Below are 24,518 nucleotides of genomic sequence, written 5' to 3' on the forward strand. Positions count from 1 at the left end.
TCTGCTGACCGGATTGAGTGATTTCCATTATTCTATCTTCCATATCACTGATTCATTTTTCTGCATTATTCATTCTGGTTTTTCCTGCCCTTAGTTCAGTTTGTATCTCTGCAAATGAATGTTCTAGTTTTTCTTGGCTCCTCCTTATATTTCTAGTTCCTTTCTGAGGGTATCTGCATTACTGTTCATATCTTCTCTTAATTCCTTCAGTATTTTCACTCTTTCTCTTTTGAACTCCAGGTCTGTCAGACTGCAGAGATCTGTTTCATTGTTGACTGTTTTAGGTGAGTTCTCCTGTTGGTTTGACTGGGGGTGGTTTCTCAGCTTCTTCATCTTGCTTGTCATTTTCTTTTTCCTGAGGGAGTTGTACTCTCTGTTATCAGGCAGTGTTTGCCTTGTCACTGCCGTGGAATGTTTCCTGAGGGCTGGCGTTGTTGGTCAGTCTTTTTTGAGGCAGTGTGGCTTTTCTGGAGAGTTGATGGGGCTAATAGAGTCTCTTTGAAGCAAAGGAGGACTTCGTGAGGGCAAACAGGACTGGGAGGTCCACACCACGATGGTAGCAGATTTCACTCTCTCAGGAAGAGCTTGCTCTGGTGTTTTTAGGCTGTGAGGTTCTTTCAGGGGTTGGTGGTGTTGGGCAGCTGTTCCTCAGCAGTGCAGCACCCCCTGAGGGCTGGAGCAGCTATCTGGGTCACTGAGAACCCATGAGGATCTTCCCTAGGGCAGCCCAACTCAGAAGGACGGCCTGAGAATGTAGGCAGATCTTTTCACAGTCTGGCCAAGCTTCTTGTAGCTTTTCTGGGCTGCAGGGGATCCTGCAGAGAGCTAGCAGTCCTTTGCAGCTGTTCTGCAAGAGTGCGGCTCCCCCCAAGGGCTGGAGCAGCTAGCTGGGCTGCTGAAAACCCAAGAGGCTCTTCCACAGGGCAGCCCGGCTCAGAAAGACTGTCTGAGAATTAGGCATATCTTTTCATGGCCCACCAGGCTTGTTGTAGCTTTTCTGGGCTGAAGGGGGTCCTGGCTGGAGCTGGCAGTCCTATGCAGCTGATCTGTGCGTGCTCGGCACCCCCCTGAGAGCTTGGGCACCTAGCTGGGCAACTGCCAACCCAAGAGGCTCTTCGTCTGGGCAGGCCAACTGGGAAAGACTGTCCGAGAATTAGGCAGATCTTTTCACTGCCTGGCTAGGCTTGTTCTAGCTTTTCTGGGCTGCAGGCTTTTTCTCGGGGGCTGGTGGTGTTTGGTGCTGCTCTGTGGGGGTGTAGCCCCTCCCAAGGGCAAGCAGGCCTGTGCAGGGACAGCCCCTGCAGTGGTAGGCTTCAGGCAATTGTTGAGGCCAGCCCTCCCAGATGGCAGGCAGCCCCAGGTCCAGAGCATGGGTAGGGGGTGGCGGGGGTCAGGGGAGGGGATGCACTGGGAAGCACAGCTTTCTGCTAGCTAGTGGGCCGGTAAGCTTGCTGTGGTGTGGGGAGTATTCTATGGGCACTCACTCCTTCTTCTCTCCCCTCCCCAGCACAGGCACAGACCAGGCTCTTCTCCCAGGTTCCCTCTGATGTGGCTTTCCACTTCCCCGCCCCTAGAGTATTGCTCCCCTCCTCTGCAACAGCTTTGTTTTCTAGTCTCCCAGGCAGTCTCTGCCCCCTCAAACTTGACAGACCAGTTTCTAGCCATCCCAAGCAGTCTCCGTTCCACCCCGCCCCCCCTAGCCCATTCTTGGGGACTAACCTCCGGAGCCGAGGTCTCGGTGCCCAGCCCACACCCAGGCATCTCAATTTTTGATGACTGTGCCCGTAGTTCAGGTGGTCTATTCAGTTCTCAATCTGCTTTTCAGAACTCCAACTTACTGCTACACTCTTCTTGCATCTGGAGATTCCTCAGTTCGTTTGATCTTTCCCCTGAGTAGGTGACTTTCCAGGGTTCAGGATCCCTCTCTCCTCCCCAGTTCCCTTTCGGGAGCTCCCGTCCAGCTCAGATTCACCTTCTCTCACTCTCCTCTTTTTTCTTGTTTTACTTAGTAATATCACGAACTTCTTGCTGTTATTGGAGTTTAGGTTCTTCTGCCAGCAATTGGTTGCTGTTCTGTGCAAGTCATTTATCCTGTAGATGTGTTTTTTTTGTTGTGTTTGTGGGAGAGGGTGAGCGTGTCCCCCTATTCTTCCACCATCTTGTCTCCTCCCCCCATATATACTCTCTTAAAGATTCTTCAGAGAAAGAAAATGCAAAGAAAACTATTACTATCATATCAGTGATCTAGCACTCATAGGCTTATTAGGTATATTTTGTTTTATAAAAGCTGTGATATTTGCTGGATAAAAAGAAGGATGGTTGCAGAAGGGAGTTAAAATCCTTAGAAAATACCCTTAAAATAGCCTTAAAATGGTCTTCCAAAATGTTAAGTTTGACAGGCAGTAGCTCAAGAAAGCATCTTTAAAAGCAATTCTAAAGGAAATTAGAGCTGGCTTAGTAAACATTTTCATTAGTTCAGTAGATTTCCCTAAGGACCAAGTGGCCAACCTCTACCTCTATGCTTCCCAATTTTTCTTCCCACTTGCTTAAGATGAGGTTAACTTTTAGCACACATAGAAAATGTTCAAATTAATTAATCCAAGGTCATTCTAAATCAGGTGTTGTGACTAGATGCCCTTAGGTTTATATTAGTTATTAAATAAAACTATCTTTTATAATATAAAACTACTCAATGAGATTGGAATTTCAGTGCAGATGCTAATTAAGCCAAGGTCTTATTTTTTTTTTTAAATCAAGACTGTTTTTTTACTAAAACATATAGCAAATTACAAAAGCAAATTAGTTACCCAAAATCTATACTAAACTATATATGCCTTTATAACTCTGTATATGTATATATATACATAAAACACTATTCATATGTCAACTAAATAACTAAATATATACATATACAGTTGAGCAGCTAATTAAGGAAATAATTATGGCACCTGTTTCTACATAGAGTCAATATACCACAAGAGATGCAGGCAGTTATTTTTAAATAAGTGGTATAAAATCCATTTAATATTCTTAATTTGTTCAAGTTCTTTGTTGACACACAAAACTAACCATGAAAATACAGTAGTTGCAAATAGTCTTACGTGTTTCATCTATTAAATTCTAATTCAGACATACATTCTGAATGCAGCAGTTTGAACTAGATTCCCAACTGCAGGATCATCACTTAAGTGAAAAGATATAAGTATTGATTACTCCGGTCTGAACTCAGATCACGTAGGACTTTAATCGTTGAACAAACGAACCTTTAATAGCGGTTGCACCATTTGGATGTCCTGATCCAACATCGAGGTCGTAAACCCTATTGTCGATAGGAACTCTATAATAGGATTGTGCTGTTATCCCTAGGGTAGCTTGTTCCGTTGATCAAGAGTTTGGATCAATAAGTGATATTTATTATTATTTTGACTGGTTTGTCTAGATTGAAATCACTTGGAAGTTTTTTGTTCGAGGTCACCCCAACCGAAATTGCTAACCTATTAGCTTTGCCACCTGAATTCTGTAACAGAAAGGTGGATGTTACACCTTATAACATAGTAATTTATTATTTTTTATTTTTAAATGAATAGGAAACTCTAATCTACTTTTCTTTAAAACTTTCCATTTCAAGCATCATTCTCCAAATCTATTTAAGTAGATTTAGAGCAATATAAACTTCATTCTTAAATTTAGTTCTATGAAGGAGTGAGAGACATTTGGTTGAATTATTTGAGACTATTGTATATAGATTATAGTTATAGTTATATTTCCTATACTTCCTGTCTTAGCTTGGGCAGCTATAACAAAAAACCATAGATGCTTATAAACAACAGAAATATATTTCTCACAATCCTGGAGCGTGGAAGTCCATGATCAGAGCGCCAGCATGACTGGGTTCTGATGAGAGCCCTCCTCCAGGTTGCAGACTGCCAGCTTCTCATTGTCCTCACATGGCAGGGAGCAGAGAGAGGAAGCTCTCACTTCTGTACAGGCACTAATCCCATTCGTGAGAGCTCTATCCTCATGACTTCATCCAATTCTAAACACTTGCACAGATAACACTTCTAATCCACCACATTGGTGAGTAGGGTTTACAGGGTTTCAACATATTAATTTTTGGGGGACACAAACATTAAGTCCAGAGTAATTCCAAAGTCCCAAACAGACAAAAGGTCACTTTCCCACTTTCCCTTTTAGCTCAGCCTTTATTCGCTTAAAAAAAAAAATCTCAAATCTTTCCTTCTTGGGTAGCTTCATGTCCACAGATGAAGTTCTATAGCACTGATTGTGTGAATATCTGTGCACCTGGACTAGAATGAATGGAAGAAGATCAGTCCACTAACCACAAATTTCTGAATGTCACGTGCCTTGAGTCAGGACCCTGTCTGAAATAAGTGATGCTGGTGGCTTGGCTTGTCCCAGGTCAGTTTCTACTAAAAGTAAGAGTAAGACTGCATAACTGAGGAAAGACAAGGAAAGCTAAACCAAAGGACTGTGAAAATTGTGGCATTTTCTCTTTTTCTAGAAATTAACAAAAGGATTTGAATCAATGCATTGATAATGTTTTAACACAAGACATTTTTTGTTTGTCACAAAAAAAATACACATTTTCTTTGTCTCGCTTTGCTTGTTGTTTTCCTTAGGAACTCTAGCAGAAGATTTGCCTCAATTTGATGGCTAAATCAATGTGGCATTTTTGAAATGATAATGTATGTAAAATATACAGAAAACACTATAGCAGAAAGAAGTGAATATTTTTATATATTTGCTTTAAACCTTTTTTCCCCTATCTCTATCAAATAAAATATTAACAGCTAAAATTCTTAAAGCTTCAGTCCTTTCTCCACTTGACATTCATGGAGGTAATTATTATTATTGGTGCACCCATTTCATTCACAAGTTTTATAAACATAAGGAATATGTAGCCATTTTCTTCTTAAATGTATATAATTCCTTTTGCAATTTGTTTCACAGCTTGTCTCTGAAAGTTATCCTTGTTGAAACATACTGATTTAGTTCATTTTATTTATTTATTTTTATTACTCAACAAATTTATTAAATTTATAGTTGTACAGTGATCATCACAATCCAATTTTATAGGATTTGCATCCCACAACCCCAGCGCATCCCCCCACCCCCCAAACTGCTTTGGATACCAAAAGTTTTTAAAAGTCTGTGAGTCAGTATCTATTTTGCAAAGAAGTTCATTTTGTACTTTTTTCAGATTCTACATGTTAGTGAAAGCATTTGATGTTGGTGTCTCATTGTATGGCTGATTTCACTTAGCATGATAATTTCTAGATCCATCCATGTTGCTAAAAATGCCAGTATATTAATGGCTGAGTAATATTCCATTGTGTATATGGACCACCTCTACTTGATCCACTCCTCTGTCTATGGACATTTAGGTTGTTTCCATGTCTTGGCTATTGCAAAGAGTGCTGCAATGAACACTGGAGTACATGAGTCTTTATGAGTCATGGTTTGCTCTGGATAGATGCCCAGGAGTGAGATTGCTGGATCAAATGGTAGTTATATTTTTAATTTTCTGAGTAATCTCCATACTGCTTTCCACAGTGGTTTCACCAATTTACAAACCCACCCACAGTGTACTAGGGTTCCTTTTTCTCCACACCTTCCCTAGCACATAATGTTTGTAGACATTTTGATAATGGCCAGTCCGGTTGGTGTAAGGTGGTACCTCATCATGGCTTTGATGTGCATTTCTCTAATACTGAGTGATGTTGAACATCTATTCATGTGTTTTTTGGCCATCTGTATGTCTTCTTTGGAGAACTGTCTTTTTAGGTCTTCTGCCCATTTTTTGATAGGGTTGTTTGTTTTTTTGGTATGGAGCTGCAGAAGGTGTTAATACATTTTGGAGATGCATCCCTTGTCAGTTGATTCACTTGCAAAGATTTTCTCCCATTCTGTGGGTTGTCTTTTTGAATTGTTTAGGGTTTGCTTTGCTGTGCACAAACTTGGAAGTTTGATTAGGTCCCATTTGTTTATTTTTGTTGTTACTGTCATTACTCTAAGAGGTGGATCTGAGAAGATGTTGCTGTCGTTTATGTCAGAGAGTGTTTGGCCTATGTTTTCCTCTAAGAGTTTGATAGTGTCTGGTCTGATATCTAGGTCTTTAATCCATTTGGAGTTGATTTTTGGGTATGGTGTTAGGGAGTGTTCTCATTTCATTCTTTTCCATGTGGCTGTCCAGTTTTCCCATCACCACTTATTGAACAAGCTGTCCTTTCTGAACTGTATATCCTTGCCTCCTTTGTCATAGATAAGTTGGCTGTAGGTGCGTGGGTTGAATTCTAGGCTTTCTATCCTGTTCCACTGATCTATAGTCCTGTCTTTGTGCCAGTACCATACAGTTTTGATGATTGCTGCTTTAAGAATAGTCTGAAGTCTGGGAGCCTGATTCCTCCAGCTCCATTTCTCTTTTTCAGGATGTCTTTGGCTATTCTGGGTCTATGGAGCTTCCAAACAAACTTTAAAATATTTTCTTCGAGTTCTGTGAAAAATGTCTTTGGTAATTTGATAGAGATTGCATTGAATCTGTATATTGCCTTGGGCAGTATATTCATTTTGATAATATTAACTCTTCCAATCCATGAGCATGGTATATCTTTCCATCTATTTGCGTCATCTTTGATTTCTTTCATCAGTGTCTTACAGTTTTCAGAGTACAGGTCTTTTGACTCTTTAGGTAGGTTTACTCCTAAGGTATTCTATTCTTTTGGATGTGATGGTAAACGGGATTGCTTCCCTAACTTCTCTTCCTGCTCTTTCATTGTTAGTGTATAGAAATGCCATCAATTTCTGTGTATGGACTTTGTATCCTGCGACTTTGCCAAATTCATGGATGAGCTCTAACAATTTTATGGTAGAGTGTTTAGGGTTCTCTAGGTATAGTATCATGTCATCTGCAGATAGGGAGAGTTTTACTTCTTCCTTTCCAATTTGGATTCCTTTTATCTCTTTTACTTCTCTGATTGCCTTGGCTAGGACTTCCAAAACTATGTTGAAGAGTAGTGGCGAGAGCGGACATCCTTGTCTTGTTCCTGATCTCAGCAGGAATTCTTTCAGCTTTTCGCCATTGAGGATGATGTTAGCCCTGGGTCTGTCATATATGGCCTTTATTATGTGGAGGTAGGTTCCCACTATGCCCACTTTCGGAAGGGTTTTTACCAGAAATGGGTGTTGGATTTTGTCAAAGGATTTTTCCGCTTCTATTGAGAGGATCATTTGGTTTTTATTCTTCAGTTTGTTAATGCGGTATATCACACTGATGGATTTGTGGATATTGAAGAACCCTTGCATCCTTGGGATAAATCCCACTCGATCATGATGTACAATCCTTTTAATGTATTGTTGGATGTGTTTTGCTAGTATTTGGTTAAGGATTTTTGCATCGATGTTCATCAGTGAAATTGGCCTGTAGTTTTCCTTTTTTTTGTGGTTTATTTCTCTGGTTTTGGTATCAGGCTGATTGTGGCCTCATAGAATGAGTTTGGGAGTATCCCTTCCTCTGCAATTTCTTGAAATAGTTTCAGAAGGAGAGGTTAGCTCTTCTCTAAATGTTTGGTAGAATTGGCTTGTGAAACCATCTGGTCCTGGACTTTTGTTTGTTGGAATTTTTTTAATCACAGTTTCAATTTCAGTTCTTGTGATTGGTCTGTTCATCTTTTCTATTTCAGTTTGGTTTAGTCGTGGAAGATGTAACTTTTCTAAGACTTTGTCCATTTCTTCTAGGTTTTCCATTTTATTAGCATATACTTGCATATAGTAGTCTCTTATGATCCTTTGTATTTCTGTGATGTCCATTGTTACTTCTTTTTCATTTCTAATTTCATTGATTTGAGTCCTCTCTATTTTTTGCTTGATCAGTCTGGCTAAGGGTTTTTCACTTTTGTTGATCTTTTCAAAGAGCCAGATTTTCGTTTCATTGATCGTTTCTGTGGTTTTCCTCGTTTCTATTGCATTGATTTCTGCTCTGATCTTTATGATTTCTTTCCTTCTACTAACTTTAGTTCTTGTCTGTTCGTCTCTCTCAAGCTGCTTTAGATGTAAAGTTAGCTTGTTTATTTGGGCTTTTTCTTGTTTCCTGAGGTGGGCTTGTATTGCTATAAACTTTCCTCTTAGAACGGCTTTACTGCATTCCATAGGTTTTGGAGTGTTGTATCTTTGTTGTCATTTGCTGCTAGGTATTTTTTAATTTCGTCTTTGATTTCTTCAGTGATCCATTGGTTGTTTAGTAGCATGTTGTTTAGTCTCCACGTGTTTGTGTTTTTTGCAGTTTTTTTTTTCTTGGTGTGGATTTTCAGTCATATAGCATTATGGTCGGAAAAGATGCTTGATATGATTTCAATTTTCTTAAAGTTACCAAGGTTGGATTTGTAGCCCAGGATGTGCTCAATCTTAGAGAATGCTCCATGTGCAATTGAGAAGAATGTGTATTCTGTTGCTTTTGGATGGAATGTCCTATAAATACCTATTAAGTCCATCTGGTCTAATGCTTCATTCAGGGCCTGTGTTTCCTTCTTGATTTTCTGTCTGGTTGATCTGTCCGTTGCTGTAAGTGCGGTCTTAAGGTCCCCCACTATTATTGGGTTATTTTTCGAATTGTCCTTTTAAGGTTGTTAGCAGTTGCCTTATATATTGTGGTCAACCTATGTTGGGTGGATAGATATTTAAAATTGTTATATCTTCTTCTTGGATTGATCCTTTGATCATTAGGTAGTGACCTTCCTTGTCTCTTAAAATATTCTTCAATTGAATATCTACTTTGTCTGATATGAGTATTGCTACTCCAGCTTTCTTTTGATGCCTGTTTGCATGAAATATTTTCTTCCATGCTCTGACTTTCAATTTGTATGTGTCCCTAAAAGTGAAGTGGGTCTCTTGAAGACAGCATATATATGGGTCTTGTTTTTGTATCCATTCAGCCAGTCTATGTCTTTTGGTTGGGGCGTTTAGTCCGTTAACATTTAAGGTAATTATTGATATTTATGTTCTTATTGCCATTTTACTCATTGCTTTGGATTTGTTTTTGTTGCTCTTTGTTCTTCCCTTCTTCTCTGGTCCTCTCCTCTTCTGGTTTGAAGACTACCTTTAGCATTGTATTTAAGTTGATTTTTCTTATTTGTGTTTCAATTGTAGATTTTTGGTATGCAGTTATTCTAAAGTTTTGATATGAGTCTATATATATGTATATGAGATTGTTTTAAGGTGTTGGTTTCTTAATTGCAAGTTCATCTCCAGTGTCCTGCATATGTACCAACCACTTCTCATGATTTCTGATTTAGGTGGTATAATTGTGCATGGATGATTTCATATCTTTACTGTATACATACCTTTACTGGTGAGCCTTGCCATTTTTGGTATTTTTGTTTCCTGTTGCTGTCCTTTCTTTTCTACCTAGAGAAGTTCCTTTATTATTTGGTGTAAGGCTACTTAGTGTTGCTGAAATCTCTCAGCTTTTGCTTATCTGTGAAGGTATTGATTTCTCCTTCAAATCTGAATGAGAGCCTTGCTGGGTACAGTCATCTTCGTTGGAGGTTTTTCCTTTCATCATGTTGAGTATATCATGCCACTCCCTTCTGGCCTGCAGAGTTGCTGCTGAAAAATCTGCCAATAACCTGATCAGGGTTCCTTTGTATATTATTTGTTTCTTTTCCCTAGCTGCTTTCAAGATTTTCTCTGTCTTAATGTTGGTCAGTTTGATTAATATGTGTCTCAGTGTATTCCTCCTTGGGTTTATTATATATGGTATTCGTTGAGCTTCCGGGATTTGAGTGAGTGGTTCCTTTCCCATATTAGGGAAGTTTTTGGCTAGTATCTCTTGGAATATTTTTTCTGTCCCTTTCTCTCTCTCTTCTCCTTCTGGCACTCCTATAATACAGATGTTGGTGTGTTAAACATTGTCCCAGAGTTCTCTGAGACTCTCTTCATTTGTTTTCGGTCTTTTTTCTCTTTTCTGTTCTGCATCCATAATTTCTACTAATCTGTCCTCCACCTTGCCTATTCATTATTCTGCCTCCTGTATTCTGCTGTTAGTTGCTTCTAGTGAATGTTTTATTTCAGTTATTGTATTTTGCATCTCGTCTTGTTTAAGTTTTATACCTTGTATCTCTTTGCTTAGTGTTTCCTATAAATTATCCATCTTTGCCTCCAGTTTATTTCCAATGTCTTGCATCATCTTCAGCATCAACAGTCTAAAGTCTTTTTCCTGGAGGCTGAGAATCTCCTGGTCACTAAGCTGATTTTCTGGGGTTTTATTCTTTTTCCCTCATCTGAGTTATAGTTCTCTGTCTTTTCATTTTTATAGGTTTTTGGTGTGGTGAACTTTTTACAGATAATAGAGTTGTAGCCTCTCTTACTTCTGGTGTCTTACCCCTTGTGGCTGAAGTTGGTATGGGTGCTTGCTATTGGCTTCCTGATGGGAGGGGCTGATGCCTGCCCACTGGTAGGTGGAGCTGATTCTAATCCCTCTGGTGGGTGGGGCATAGTGTCTGGATGGGATTAGAGGTGGCTGTGTGCCTGGGGGATCTTTAGGCAGCCTGTTTACTGGGGGCAGGGCTGTGATTCCACCTGGGTTGTTGTTTGCCCTGGGGCTTCTCAGCACTGACTGATGGGTGGGGCCAGATTTTCCCAAAATGGCCACCTCCAGAGAAAGGAAAGGCTGCTGAGTATTCCTGAGAGCTTTGCTTCCAATGTCCTTCCCTCACATCAAGCCACATTCAGCCTTGTTTTCCCAGGGTGTCCTCCAAGAACTGCAGTCAGGTTTGACCCAGATTCCCATGGAGACTTTCCTTTGCCCTGGCACCCAGTGCACGTGAAAGTCTGTGTGTGCCTTTTAAGAATGGGGTCTCCATTTCCCCCAGTCCTGTGGAGCTCATGCACACAAGCCCCACTGGCCTTCAATGCCAGATGCTCCAGGGGCTCTTTCTCCCAGTGCCAGATCCCCACATGTGAGAGTTTGATGTGGAGCTCAGAACTCTCACTCCTGTAGGTGAGTCTCTGTGAACCAGTTAGATTCCAGTCTGTGGGGCTTCCCACCTGGGAGGTATGGCGTTGCTGATACCATGTAGTCACTCCTCCTACCTCTTGATGTGGCCTCCTCTTTTTCTTCTGGAGTAGGATATCTTTTTAAAGTTTCTGGTCTATTGGGATGAAGATTGTTCTGCTTTCAGTTGTGAATTTTGTTGATTTTAGGAGAGAAGTTGAGCTCCAGTCCTTCTATTCCACCATCTTTATCCCATCTCCCCTAGTTCATTTTAATGGCTATAAAATATTTCAATGTGTGATAAGGCATAATATTAAAATATATTTTTTGCTGAAACTCAAAATTTATTCTTTTAAATGAGAATATGAAGAATAAAGAAACAAAAGAACTTGCAAAGTGGTTTTATTAACAAAATTATAAAATATACATATTCACAAGTTTATCAATGAAATCACTACTGGATTTCCATAGCAGTAGTAACACTCCAAACAAACATATTTTTGAAACTTCCTAACAAGATATTGTGGGATAATACAGATTCTCATGTTTTTGAATTGGGTTTTTGGTTTGATTATTATTTCTAATCACCATTTTACTTTATACTTTCCTTATAACAGATTCCTTAGACTCATTCATGGTTTGTGGTCTGGAAACCCTCCAGTTGGTTTACATATGATAGGGTCCTTGCCTTGTTTATGTAAAAGTTGAATCAGAGGCCACTAGTAACGTATCCTAAATGAAAAAACCACAAACCATAACTAATATTAATATAAACATATAAACATACTTTACTTAAAAGGAACTTATCTGAGCAGTCTTCTAGTAGGTTTAACATTTTAATGTATTTGCACATGTATCAGGAAAACAAAACCTGTGGAAAAGAGTTTACATCAGGGACACCCGAATTTAAAGCATTGTTCCACTTATTAGTACTAACATTTCACATTAGACAAGTTAATTTTTTTAAATTCCCATTTATCAAATACTTCCCATTTCTAAGTCAGGGCATGTAGGCTCTTTAAATGTGTAATTTCTAATCCTTATACTATTTTATGAGATAGGGACCATTTGCACATTTTTTTAACCTGCAGTGGGAATCATTGGGTTCATAAGTTTAAGTATTCTGCCCCAAATCCCACAGCCAGTTAATGGTGGAAAAAGATTCAAACTAGTGTTTCTGATTATGCAACTTCCCCTCCTTAAGTTTTCATGTAAATTATATATTGAATAATTCTTCCCCAAATATCTGTTCACCAGGAACTTTAGATTGTGACTGCATATGGATAGAATCTTCATGTTGTTCAGGGCCTAGTGATGAAATCGTTCTGGATTTAGCATGCATCCTATATCTCATGACTGGTGTCTTTTTTTTTTTTTTGGTCTTTTTTGGGCCACACCTGTGGCATATGGAAGTTCCCAGGCTAGGGGTTGAGTCAGAGCTATAGCTGCCATTCTACACCACAGCCACAGCAACAACAGATCTGAGTCATGTTTGTGACCTACACCACAGCTCATGGTGATGCTGAATCCTTAAGCCACTGAGTGAGGCCAGGGATCAAACATACATCCTCATGGATACTAGTTGGATTCATTACTGTGGCACCATCACAGAAACCCTATGCCTGGTGTCTTTATATGAAAAATAGAGGATGCAGAAGGTAGAAGGCTGTGTGAAAATGGAGGCAGAAGTTGGAGTAATGCTGCCCTAAGGCATGGAATGCCAAGGGCCACCAGAAGCTAGAGGAGGCAGCCTTACTAAACCAATACAATGCCATGGTATTTTTATCTGTAAAGAAGGGCCTAAAATATTTACACATGGTATTAAAAACAAAGCACTGTTTAGATCACTAGGACCATAGTGGGCATTTGGTACCACTATGAAACAATGAAACCACTGAAAACAATGACAAAATTTGACCTCATCTTGGATGACAATGAATAAGAAGTAAAGAAATGCACAGATAGACTTCATTGTGGCTTTTCATGATATAATTGTCTACAGATATTAATATTTTGCAAAGTGAGGACAGTTGCCTTGTTGATTATGTCAACATGGTGAATATTCATGATGATATGTGGTAGGAGAAAAAACTGCTATTTCTAAAATAACTTGGAAGTAAGCAAAATAGTTTAAAGAATATTCATAGAAATTACATATGAACATAGCAGCAAATATAGAAAATAGGATGGGTTTCAGAGAGAACTGAAAATGCTGGGATTCAAATTTGTTCCAGCTAAATGATGAATAAAGAAACAGCAAAAGACATATAATTATGTAGGGATTAAAATGTATATAAGACATAAATTGAATATAAAATGTAATAGTTTATGCTTTATTGAGATACTATTATATGCAATAAAATTAATCCATTTAAACTATTCAATTCAATGGTTTATAATATTTTCTAAGAGTGCAACCACCACTACAAACAATTTGAGAACATTTTCATACACCCCCACCCCCACCAATAAAACTTTGTACCTGTTAGTGTCACTTTCAACTCCCCTCTCCAGCCAGCTATAGAAAATCACTCATTTTTTTGTTTATGGATTTATCTATTCTGGATATTTCATATATGTTGAATCATACAAAATATGTTCTTTTGTAACTGGCTTATTTCACTTAGCATAATATTTTCAAGGTTCTTCCACGTTCTGGCTTCTATTAATGCTTCATCCTTTTCTATTGCCAAGTTGCATTGCATTCTACAGATGTATATGATACATTTTCTTTATTCATCAGCTGGTGTTCATTTGGGTTATTTCCACTACTGAAGATTATAATAATACTGCTATCAATATCTGCATACAAATTTTTGTGTAACTATTGATTATCATTTCTCTTGGTTATATACCTAGGCATGGAGTTTCTAAGTCATTCAGTAACACCATATTTAATATTTTGAAGAACTGCCAAACTGTTTTCTAAAGTGGCTGACCCATTTTACATTCCCAGCATCAATGTATGAAATTCCAGGTTTTCCACCTCCTTGTCAATACTTATTTGTTTCTATCCTTTTATTATAGCCATAATAGTGGGCAAGCATCCTTCCATTTGCTTACTAGCCATGTGTATATTTTCTTTACAAAAATATCTATCCATAGTCTTTTTTTCACCATTTAATGACTATCTTTTTTTTCTTTTAAACTTTGAGTTAGTATTCTAGATACTAGTACCATATCAGATGTTAAGTTTCAAAGGTTCTCTCTCATTCTTTGGATTGTCTTTGCAGAATGGTATAATTTATAGCAGAAATGTTTTAATTTGATGAACTCTAATTTATTATTTTTATCTTGTTGCTTATACTTTTAGTGTTATATCTAATAAGGTTTTGCTGGAATTAAGAATCCGACTAGTATCCACTAGGATGCAGGTTGGGTCCCTGGCCTTGCTCAGTGGGTTAAAGAATCCAGCATCACTTCAAGCTGCAGTATGGGTTGCAGACATGGCTCAGCTCCAGTGTTCCTGTGGCTGTGGTATAGGCCAGCAGCTGCAGCTCCAATTCAACACCCAGCCTGGGAAGATTCATATGCCATGGATGTGACAACAAAAAGAAAATAACAATAATTACAATAAGGTTTTGCCTGCCACAGTTTATAAATATCAAATAAGATGTTTCTTTACATTTAGTTGTAACTCTTATATTCTGATGATCCATGTTGCATTTTAAGTTAATATTTGCAGGTGTGTGATGAAGGGAGTCCAACATCATTATTTTGTGTATGGGTATTCAACACCATTTGTTGATAATACTTTTCTTTCTCCTACTGAATTTCTTGGCAGTCTTGTAGAAGATCAATTGACCATAAATATAAGAATTTATTTCAGGACCCTAAATTCTGTTTCATTGATCTATATGCCAATTCTTATGACAGTAACTTACATTTTTTTTTTTTTTTTACTTTTAGGGCTGAACTCACAGTATATGGAAGTTCCCAGGCTAGGGGTCTCATTGGAGCTACAACTGCTGGACTACGCCACAGCCACAGCAATGTGTGATCCGAGCTGTGTCTGCAACCTACGCCACAGCTCATAGAAACACCCAATGCTTAACCCACTGAGTGAGGCCAGGGATCGAACCTGCCTCTTCATGGATACTAGATGGATTCATTTCCACTGAGCCATGACAGGAACTCAGTACATTATATCTGCGAAGTAGACTTAGAAATTGGTTTGCATCTTCAAACTTTGTTCTTCTTTTTCAAGATTATTTTGGGTGGGGGGAGAGGGAAGTCCCTTATTTCAGATTGTGCATAGCTGGTGTATGGGAATGCAATTACCTTTTGTTTACCAAACTTGAATCTTGCAATTTTACTAAATGACTTTAGTAGTTCTAATAGATTTTTATAAGATTTGTTGGGATTGTCTATACAAGATCCCATTCACCTAATTAGAGATTATTTTACTTCTGCTTTCCTAATCTAGATGTAATTTTTTAATTGCCTAATCCTTGTCGTTTCCTGACCTTATTAGAAAAGCACTCCATCTTTCAATATTAAGTATGATGTTAGATGTGGATTTTTTGTGGGCCAATTTTATCAAGTTGAGGAAGTTTCAAATTCCTAGTTTGTTAAATGTTTTTATCATGAGAGTGTTGGATTATGTGACACTTTTTCCCCATCTATTGATATGATGTGAATCTTGCTCTTTATTCTATTGAAATGGTGTAGTATATTAATTGATTTTCTGATGTTAAAACAATCCTGTATTCCAATATTAAATTCTACTTAGTTATGGTATGTAATCCTTTTCATATATTGCTGGATTCACTTGCTATTGTTTTGTTGTGATTTTTTGTATGTATGTTCATAAGAGAAATTAGTGTGCATTTTTTTTCTTTGCGAAGCATGGTTTTGGCAAAGGATAATATTTCAGGATAATATTGACCTTAAAAGATAAATTGAGAAGTTTTGTTTACTCTTCTATTTTTTGAAATGATTTGTGAATAATTATAATTAATTTGGTAAATTTTATCAATGAAGCCATCTAGGCCTATGCTCTTTGCATAAAGTTTTGATGTTTATAATTCAGTCTTTTTACTTGTTTTAGGTTTATTCAGATTTTTCTTCTTCTTGTCAGTTTTCACAGTTCATGTCTTTGTAAAAATTCATCCATTTCATCTAAGGTAGGTAACTGATTAGTATACAGTTATGTCTAGTTCTCTTATAACCCTTCTGTTTTCTGTAACAGTAAGGTCTCCTCTTAGATTTCTGGTTTTAGTAATTGGGTCTCCTCTTTTTTCTTATTCAATCTCTTAAAAGTTTGACTTTCTCAGACTAAGTCCCCTCCAATACTGTCCAGCCATGGAGCAGGGGTACCAGCGTGTGGTTTTCTCAGTTTGCCTCTTTAGAAGTAGAACATCTGTGAACTAGAATAATGATAATTGGAATTTTCAGCTTTTTACACCAGGGTAGACTTGTACCCTATACATAGAAATTGGGTGGGGAGAGGGAACTCCAAACCTCTTAGCTGCTTGTGTCTAGAATAGAGCTTCTGCAACACTGAACAAGTTTGGGGGATAAGAAATACTTGCGGCCTCCCCACCCACCTCACCCCCACCCACCTTCCCAGGGAGATATATTACCCCTAGACTAGGAATGGACGTAAGAGAGTCTTGTATCTTTGGCTCCATCCAATAAGAATAGAGCTTTCATCTCACTGAATAGGAAAATAAAAAAGAGGAAAGAAAGGGAAAGAAAGGCTTGGTAGCTTAAATCTCACAGACTTTTATTCTTAAATATTTAGACTCTCATCTTGAATAGTTTCTCCATCTCCTGTATGACATTAGGACAATTTGCAGAGACTTAAAATGCTTTTGTGTACCTTTTCTATAGTTTACATAGTTATAGCTACTCCTCTAGGGAGAAGTCTGTGGAGCTCATTATGCTTCATTCCAGAAGTGCCTCTGAACATACTGAGGATTATGAAAGATAATTTAAGAAATATATCTGGAAAGTTATAAAAAGAATCATTGATATAAAATATATTTAAGTGTATATATGAAAGAAGATATGTCAGACTACTTCTGAAAAAAAAATTCTGTTTCTAAAATGTTGAACTATACCAAAATAAAAGTATAGTACATGATCAATTAACATAATAACTATTGATATAATTTTTATGGCTCTTCAAGATGAAAAACCAATAATACAGTTGGATATTTACTGAACTAAAAGAAAATGAGTTACAAATATTCTAAACATATTATTCTGATTCAACCACATATATAAAAACCCATATCTACATATAGATCTTTCAAAAATTACTAAGAAAACTCTTTAATCTTTACATGAAAAAAATCAGAGTCTGTTTTGCTTTACTGGTGCAGTCTTGTAAATGAGCATAGCTTTTAAAAGTTTGTACCAACACATTCAGACAGTCTGATAAATATTTTGCTGTACATTAATTTTATTTGTAACATTTAAAATTGCACATTATTCCCTGAGAGTAGTTATTTACAAGTTACAAAATACCATTTATAGTAATTATACTTGAAAAAATACTGTCATAGATTTCCAAATTTATCTTCTTGTACTGAAAGCTCGAGTTAACTGGAAAAAAGTTGAGAAACAATATATTGCCATAAACCTTATTCTGAAATGATCCTAAAAAGTTTGAGACTAAATTTTGAAAACAAAGAAAAAATAAGGAGAGTGAAAATATAAAAGCTGGAAAATCTAATTAAAGAAAGTTGTTATCACTGGTGAAAATTTTCTGAACATTTCAATGAAGTTTCTCTTATCAATATGCTTTTCTTTTCTTCCAAAGATGTTCAAAATGTTTGTAATTCTAATGTTTGTAAAACAATATTTAAAAATCCTTTTGACATGAAACACTATGGTCATTAAAAAATGTGTATATGCTAAATGCAATTAGTGCTTGTTTTTGGTTACACAGTTTAACCTGATGCTACCTGCTCTAATGCATACTTGGTAGCATTTCAAAAAAACAAACAGATGTTTTCTGTTTCCCATAGAAAGAAGGAGTGCCTGTGTGTTTGTGTGAGGAGGGTCTCAAGCCATCCACTGAGAGTTCCAGATGGCTCACAATGCTATCTATACCTTTATTTTCAGTCGTGGTAAGTGTAATTTTGTTAGCATTATCCCCTTTATGGTTTTGACATCCTTGAAATGGGAAATTAGTTTAAGAAACATTCTTTTTTTCACTATTTGAGTATTGAGTGACATATGTTAGAATTATACAAAAATACATAACATATTGGAATCTACTTTAAATATGTTATATTTACATACAATATTGAATTTTTTCTACATGAAATTAGAAACAAATCCTGTAATTAATATTATTTCTGCATACACAGAAAGATGTCAGATTTTCACAGGTTCATTTACATAGGCCCACTTTCCAACATGTGGCCTTTCTTTTGAAGCATGCAATAATTTGGGCAGCCTTATAATGCAAATAAGACAATGAGTCTGCAGTTAGTCAATTTGCCATTATATTCAAGAAGCAAGTGGCCAGTTATACATGTGTATCAAAAGATCTTGGCCCCTGAGAATACACAGAAAAAGAAACATCAAACTCTAAGAAACTGATGGATTAAGGGGGGTCAATTGCATGGTGACGGAGGGTAACTAGGTCTTTAGTGGTGATTACTTTGTATTATACACAGATGTTGAATTTTAATATCGTACATCTGAAACATTATATGTTTTTGATACCAATTTTACCTTGATTTTAAAAAAGAAAAAAAACTTAAAAATGGATTTATGTAAATGCTCTGCCAGTACACTTAAAATATAATGAAAAATTTAGTTTACATACCAGTTCATCATGGAAAAACTACCTTTCTTTGAAATGTACACATAATTTTGACAAACACTGAAAAAAAATGACTTATTTAGATACTTCTAAATAACTACCTTTTATTATTTTTATTTCTAACATTAAACCTGATGCTTTAAGTGGTTTTAATTATTGAAATTCTATATATGTCTCTTATATTGTAAGAGACACCAAGAGGTAGCACAGAAAATACAAAGGTCCATGCCCAACAATTGATTTCCTACATCTAAAAACATGTCAAGATGAAGAATACCTCCTTCATAACCTACAAGCCAGATGGGGCCTACCTTCCAAGGGAGTGAAATAAGATTGTTTCAAACCCCTGTTTCCCAATCCCATAGTGGCCTGAAGGACACTGAAGTACTATTTCCATTGATTTGATATGTGTGTACATACTTTTCTGGTACCTACCATCTTAAGAGACCAAAATGTTATCCTTTCCAAACTTTAAAATATTTTGCATATTGGGCATATTTATCAACATGCACCTGCCAAAAACTGTCAAAAGAAATATCATAGAAATGTTAGAACTTACACAATCTGTGTGTGTGTGTGTGTGTATAAAAGAAGAATGATGTGATCATTTATTGAGAATATATTTCTCATCACAAAGAAAACAAATAACACAGATTCTTTTTCAGAAGTTTAAAACATAATGTTAGAAATGAGATATGTATTCAGAGTTAACTGCATTTGAAAGTGGGTGGTGATTTGTGGAAGGTGTAAACATAAATTATATACATAACTGAAATTTTTATATCTAGAAATCAGTTGAGATAAAATCTATCAAATTTGAAGAAACTCAACATTTTTATAGATTAAAAAAAAAAGACCAAAGTGAATATAGGTGACACTCCTTCACATAGCTAGATTTAATGACTTCAAATTAGTTGTTAGAGTAGACAGAATATGATAAATACATACATTCATGAACATTCACATATAAATGCATATGTACTTTGGAAATCAGATGAGGTATAAAATCAAACATTATTAAAAAAGAGCTCTTTTCATCTCTACAATTCCAAGAGAATTTCTATTGTATTTCTAAGAACAAAAAGATAGTAGTTGTGGAAATATACCACTTTGACTTTTTTAATATACTTGATTCCAAGCTACACTATTAATTATTTATGACAGGGGAAGGAGCAAGATGGGAGAGAAGCAAGATATCACACTCACCTTTTCCTACAAACACATCAAAAAAACACATCTATGTGTAAAATGACTAGCACAGAACATCTACTGAATGCTGGCAGAACTTAAACTCTTGACATAACTGGGTAGAACAAAAGAAAAAAAGAGAGAGAGAGAAAGAGAAAAGGAATCAGGATGGGACTAGCATTCATGAGAGGGAGCTGTGAAAGAGAAAAGGAACCCACATCCTGGGAAGCCACCTAACCAACAGGGAGATCAGCCAAGATGGAGAGATCTCAAAATCACCAAGAAAACACAGAAGCTGGACTGAGGAGGATAAAGTAGATTGAGAGTTGCACAGATCATCTGCACCACTGCCCTGGACACCACAGCCTGAGATATGTGGGTGGGGACTGGGTGCTGAGACTTAGGCTCCAGAGGTCAGTCCCAGGGAACAGACTAGGGTTGGCTGTGTGGGACAGCCTAAGGGGTTAAGAAGCACTGTGCCATGGGTGAGGGAGTGGTGTGCTATGGCCTGCCAACACTGGGGGCAAGTGAGTGGGCTCCATCTGTGGCTCTGGTCACCTCAGGGGTAGGCAAAAAAAAAAAAAAAAAAAAAAAGAGGGCACTGCAACCAAGCACTACACATTGTTGCTCTCACTCCCCTGGGAACACACCCACCCTACTGTTGCCACTGCCAAATGCTCTGGGCATGCCCAGACGCTTGATAACTGCCCCTTCCTAAGACCTTGCAACTAGGAGCAGCTGGGGCAGCACCTCCTGTGGGGGATAAGCAGGATTAGGTGATCCTTGCATGGTCTACAGGTGGAGGGGGAAAACCACTGCAATTATCTCTGACTCCACAGGTGGTCGTGGCCTGCCACCATTAGGGGTCCGTGACCAGGCACCACTTGTGGGCAAATCACCTCAAGGGCACCACCAAACGTCACCTCTTGTTGCTCTTGCACCCCTAGGAGCATGCCAGCCATGCTGCTGCCACTGCCAAACACTCTTGGCAGCACTCAGCTGCTTGATCACTATCACTTCCCAGGACCCCACAACTGGGAGCATCCTGTGCAGGACCCTCTGTGTGGGCCAAGTGGGACGGGGTGTTTTTGCATGGTCTACAGGTGGCAGGGCAAAACACCACAATTATCATTGACTCCAGTGGTGGTCATGGCCTGCCACCACTAGGGGTCTGTGAACAGGCACCACTGTGGCCCCAATCATCTCAAGGTCACCACTGAACTTCACCTGTTGTTGCTTTCACACCCCTGGCAGCACACTAGCCATGCTGCTGCCATTGCCAAATGCTATGGGCAATGCTCAGATGCTTGATTACTATCACTTCTCAGGACCCTGCAATGAGGAGCAGCCTGTGCAGCACCCTCTGTGTGGGCTAAGTGGGATGGGGTGTTTTTGCACGGTCTACAGGTGGCAGGAGCAAAACACCACAGTTATCACTGACTCCAGAGGTGGGCATGGCCTGCTGCCATTAGGGGTCCTTGAACAAGCACCATTTGTGGCTCCAATCACCTCAGAGGAGGGCATTGCAATCAAACACTACCTGTTGTTGATCTCACTACCTTGGGAACTCACATACCCTGCAGCTACCACTCTCAAATGCTCTGGGCACCTCATAAATGTGCCCGAGGCTTATTACCACTTCCCAGGGCCCTGCAACCAGGAGTAGCCTGTGCCACCTTCCTGCAGGTCCTTGTTGCTGTTGAGACCCCAACAACCAGGCACTGACTACTAGCCTTACCCATTGCCTCCTTTTCCCTGGAAACACGCTTAGCACCCTGGGGATAACAGCCTGCTCACACCAAAGAAAGAGACAGCAAATATCCAAACTCCCATGCCAAAAATAAATAGTAACCCCCACAAAATACAAAGAGGTGCTCTTACATAGAAGGAGCCCTCCAAAATTACAATTTGGCTTCCCTAAAATCACAAAAAAAAGAAAAACATAAGTAAGATGAAGAAGCTCAGGAACTATATCCAGTTAAAGGAAGAGGAGAATTCACCTGATGCAGAAAGCAATGAAACAGACCTCTGCAGTCTGATAGACACCGAGTTCAAAGGAAAATAGTGAAAACACTGAAGGAATTAAGGCTGAATATCAAAGAATTAAGAGTGGATATAAACATTAACACAGATTCCTTTAGAAAGGAACTAGGAAATATAAGGAGGAACATAGAAAAATTAGAAAATTCATTTGCAGAGATGCAAACTGAGATAAAGTCACTAAAGAGAAGAATGAATAATGAAGAGGAACAAATTAGTGACTTTGAAGATAGAATAATGGAAATCACCCAATTAGGACAGCAGAGAGAAAACCAATTGAAAAAAAAAACACAAAAGCAATATAAGAGATCTATGAGATAATATAAAGTGGGCAAGTCTAGACATAATAAGAATTCCAGAAGAAGAAGAAATAGAAAAGAGGAGAGAAAATATATTGGAAGAAATTATGTCCAAAAACTTCACAAATCTAAAGGAAACTAATATTAAGATACAGGTAATACAGAGGGCCCCACACATGTTGAACCCAAATAGGCCCACACTAACGCATATAATAATAATTGCAAAAGCTAAAGAGTGGATTCTAAAGGCAACAAGAGAAAAACAAAATGTTAATTATAAAGGAACACCCATAAGGCTATCATCTGATTTCTCTCAGAAACGAAACAGGCCAGAAGGGAGTGGCAACCATATATTCAACGTTCCAAAAGGGAAAAAAATGCAGCCTGGAGTACTCTATCCAGCAAAAATATCATTTAATAAAGAAGGAAAAATAAAGAATTTCTCCAACAAACAAAAGCTAAATGAGTGCAGCAATATTAAAACCATTCTAAAAGAAATACTAAAGAAAGTAGTAAGAAGAAATAGGATGGAGAAAACCACAATTGGAGAGTAATCAATTAAATAAGCCAGCATACACATCTAAAAAAGGAAAAAATAAAAAGTACTATAAAAGCAATGATAAAACACAGGAACAGCAAAAGGACAAACACGAAGATTTTTTAAAATGACTTCAAAATCACAGAATGTGGGGAAGGAAAGTAAGAAAATCTAGACTCTTTTTTAGTTTTTATTTATTTTTTAATGTGTTTGAGCCTATATGACTATCAGGCTAAAGCAAGCAGAACAGGAAGGGCTTAACATACTTAAAAAACAGGGCAACCAAAAATCAAAATCAAACATTACATACACAAAAACTAAAAAGAAAAGTACAGAGGCATAAAATAAATGGAAATCATCCAATAAAAACAGAAAGGAATAAAGGACAAAACATAGAATCAACTGGAAAACAAGGTTTAAAATGGCAATAAGTACAATCTCTGAATAATTACCTTAAATGTCAATAGACTGAATGCTTCAATCAAAAGACACAGAGTGGCAGATTGGATAAAAAAGCAAAATCCTTCAATGTGCTGATTATAAGAGACTTGCCTTAGGGCAAAGGACACATAAAGCTGAGGGGATGGGAAAAGATATTTCATGCCAATGAACAAGACAGGAAAGCAGGAGTTGGCAATACTCATATCAGACAAAATAGACTTTAAAATGAAGGCCATAAAGACAAAGAAGGACACTATTTAATGGTAAAAAGATCCATTCAAGAAGAGGATATTACAATTGTCAATATATATGCCCCTAATATAGGAGCACCCAGATACCTACAACAAATACTAACAGACATAGAAGGAGAAATTGATGGGAATATAATTATAGTAGGAAACTTTAACACCCTACTCACATCAATGGACAGATCCTCTAGACAGAAAATAAATAAGGCAACAGAGATCCTAAATGACACAATAGAAAAATTAGACTTAATCAACATTTTCAAGACTTATATCCAAAAAAAATCAGAATATACATCTGTCTCAAGTGCACATGGAACATTCTCAAGGATGGATCACATTCTGGAGCACAAAGCTACCTTAACAAATTTAAGAGTACAGAAATTATTTCAAGTATCTTCTCTGACCACAATGGCATGAAACTAGAAATCAACCACAGGAATGTAAATGAGAAAAAACTGACTACACTGAGACTAAACAACATGCTACTAAAAAACCCATGGGTCAATGAGAAAATCAAGAAGGAAATTAAAAAATACCTCAAGACAAATGATAATGGAGACGCAACCACTAAAAAATCTATGGGATGCTGCAAAAGCAGTGCTCAGAGGGACAGTCATAGCAATATGGATCGTCTTCAAAAAAGAAGAAAAATTTCAAATTGACAACTTAATCCGACATCTAAATGAATTAGAAAAAGAAGAACAAAACTTAAAGTTAGCAGAAGGAAAGAAATCATAAACATCAGAAAGGAAATCAATAAAATAGAGATTCAAAAAACAATAGAAAAAAATCAATAAAACCAAGAGCTGATTCTTTGAAGAGGTAAACAAAATTGACAAACCTCTGGCCAGACTCACCAAGAAGTGGAGAGAAAAAACCAAATAAACAAAATAAGAAATGAAAAAGGAGAAATCACAATAGAAACTGCAGAAATACAAAAAAAAAGAGAATACTATTAACAACTACATGCCAA

Source organism: Phacochoerus africanus, chromosome 3 (genome assembly GCF_016906955.1).
Source record: "Phacochoerus africanus isolate WHEZ1 chromosome 3, ROS_Pafr_v1, whole genome shotgun sequence".
NCBI classification, from domain to species: domain Eukaryota; kingdom Metazoa; phylum Chordata; class Mammalia; order Artiodactyla; family Suidae; genus Phacochoerus; species Phacochoerus africanus.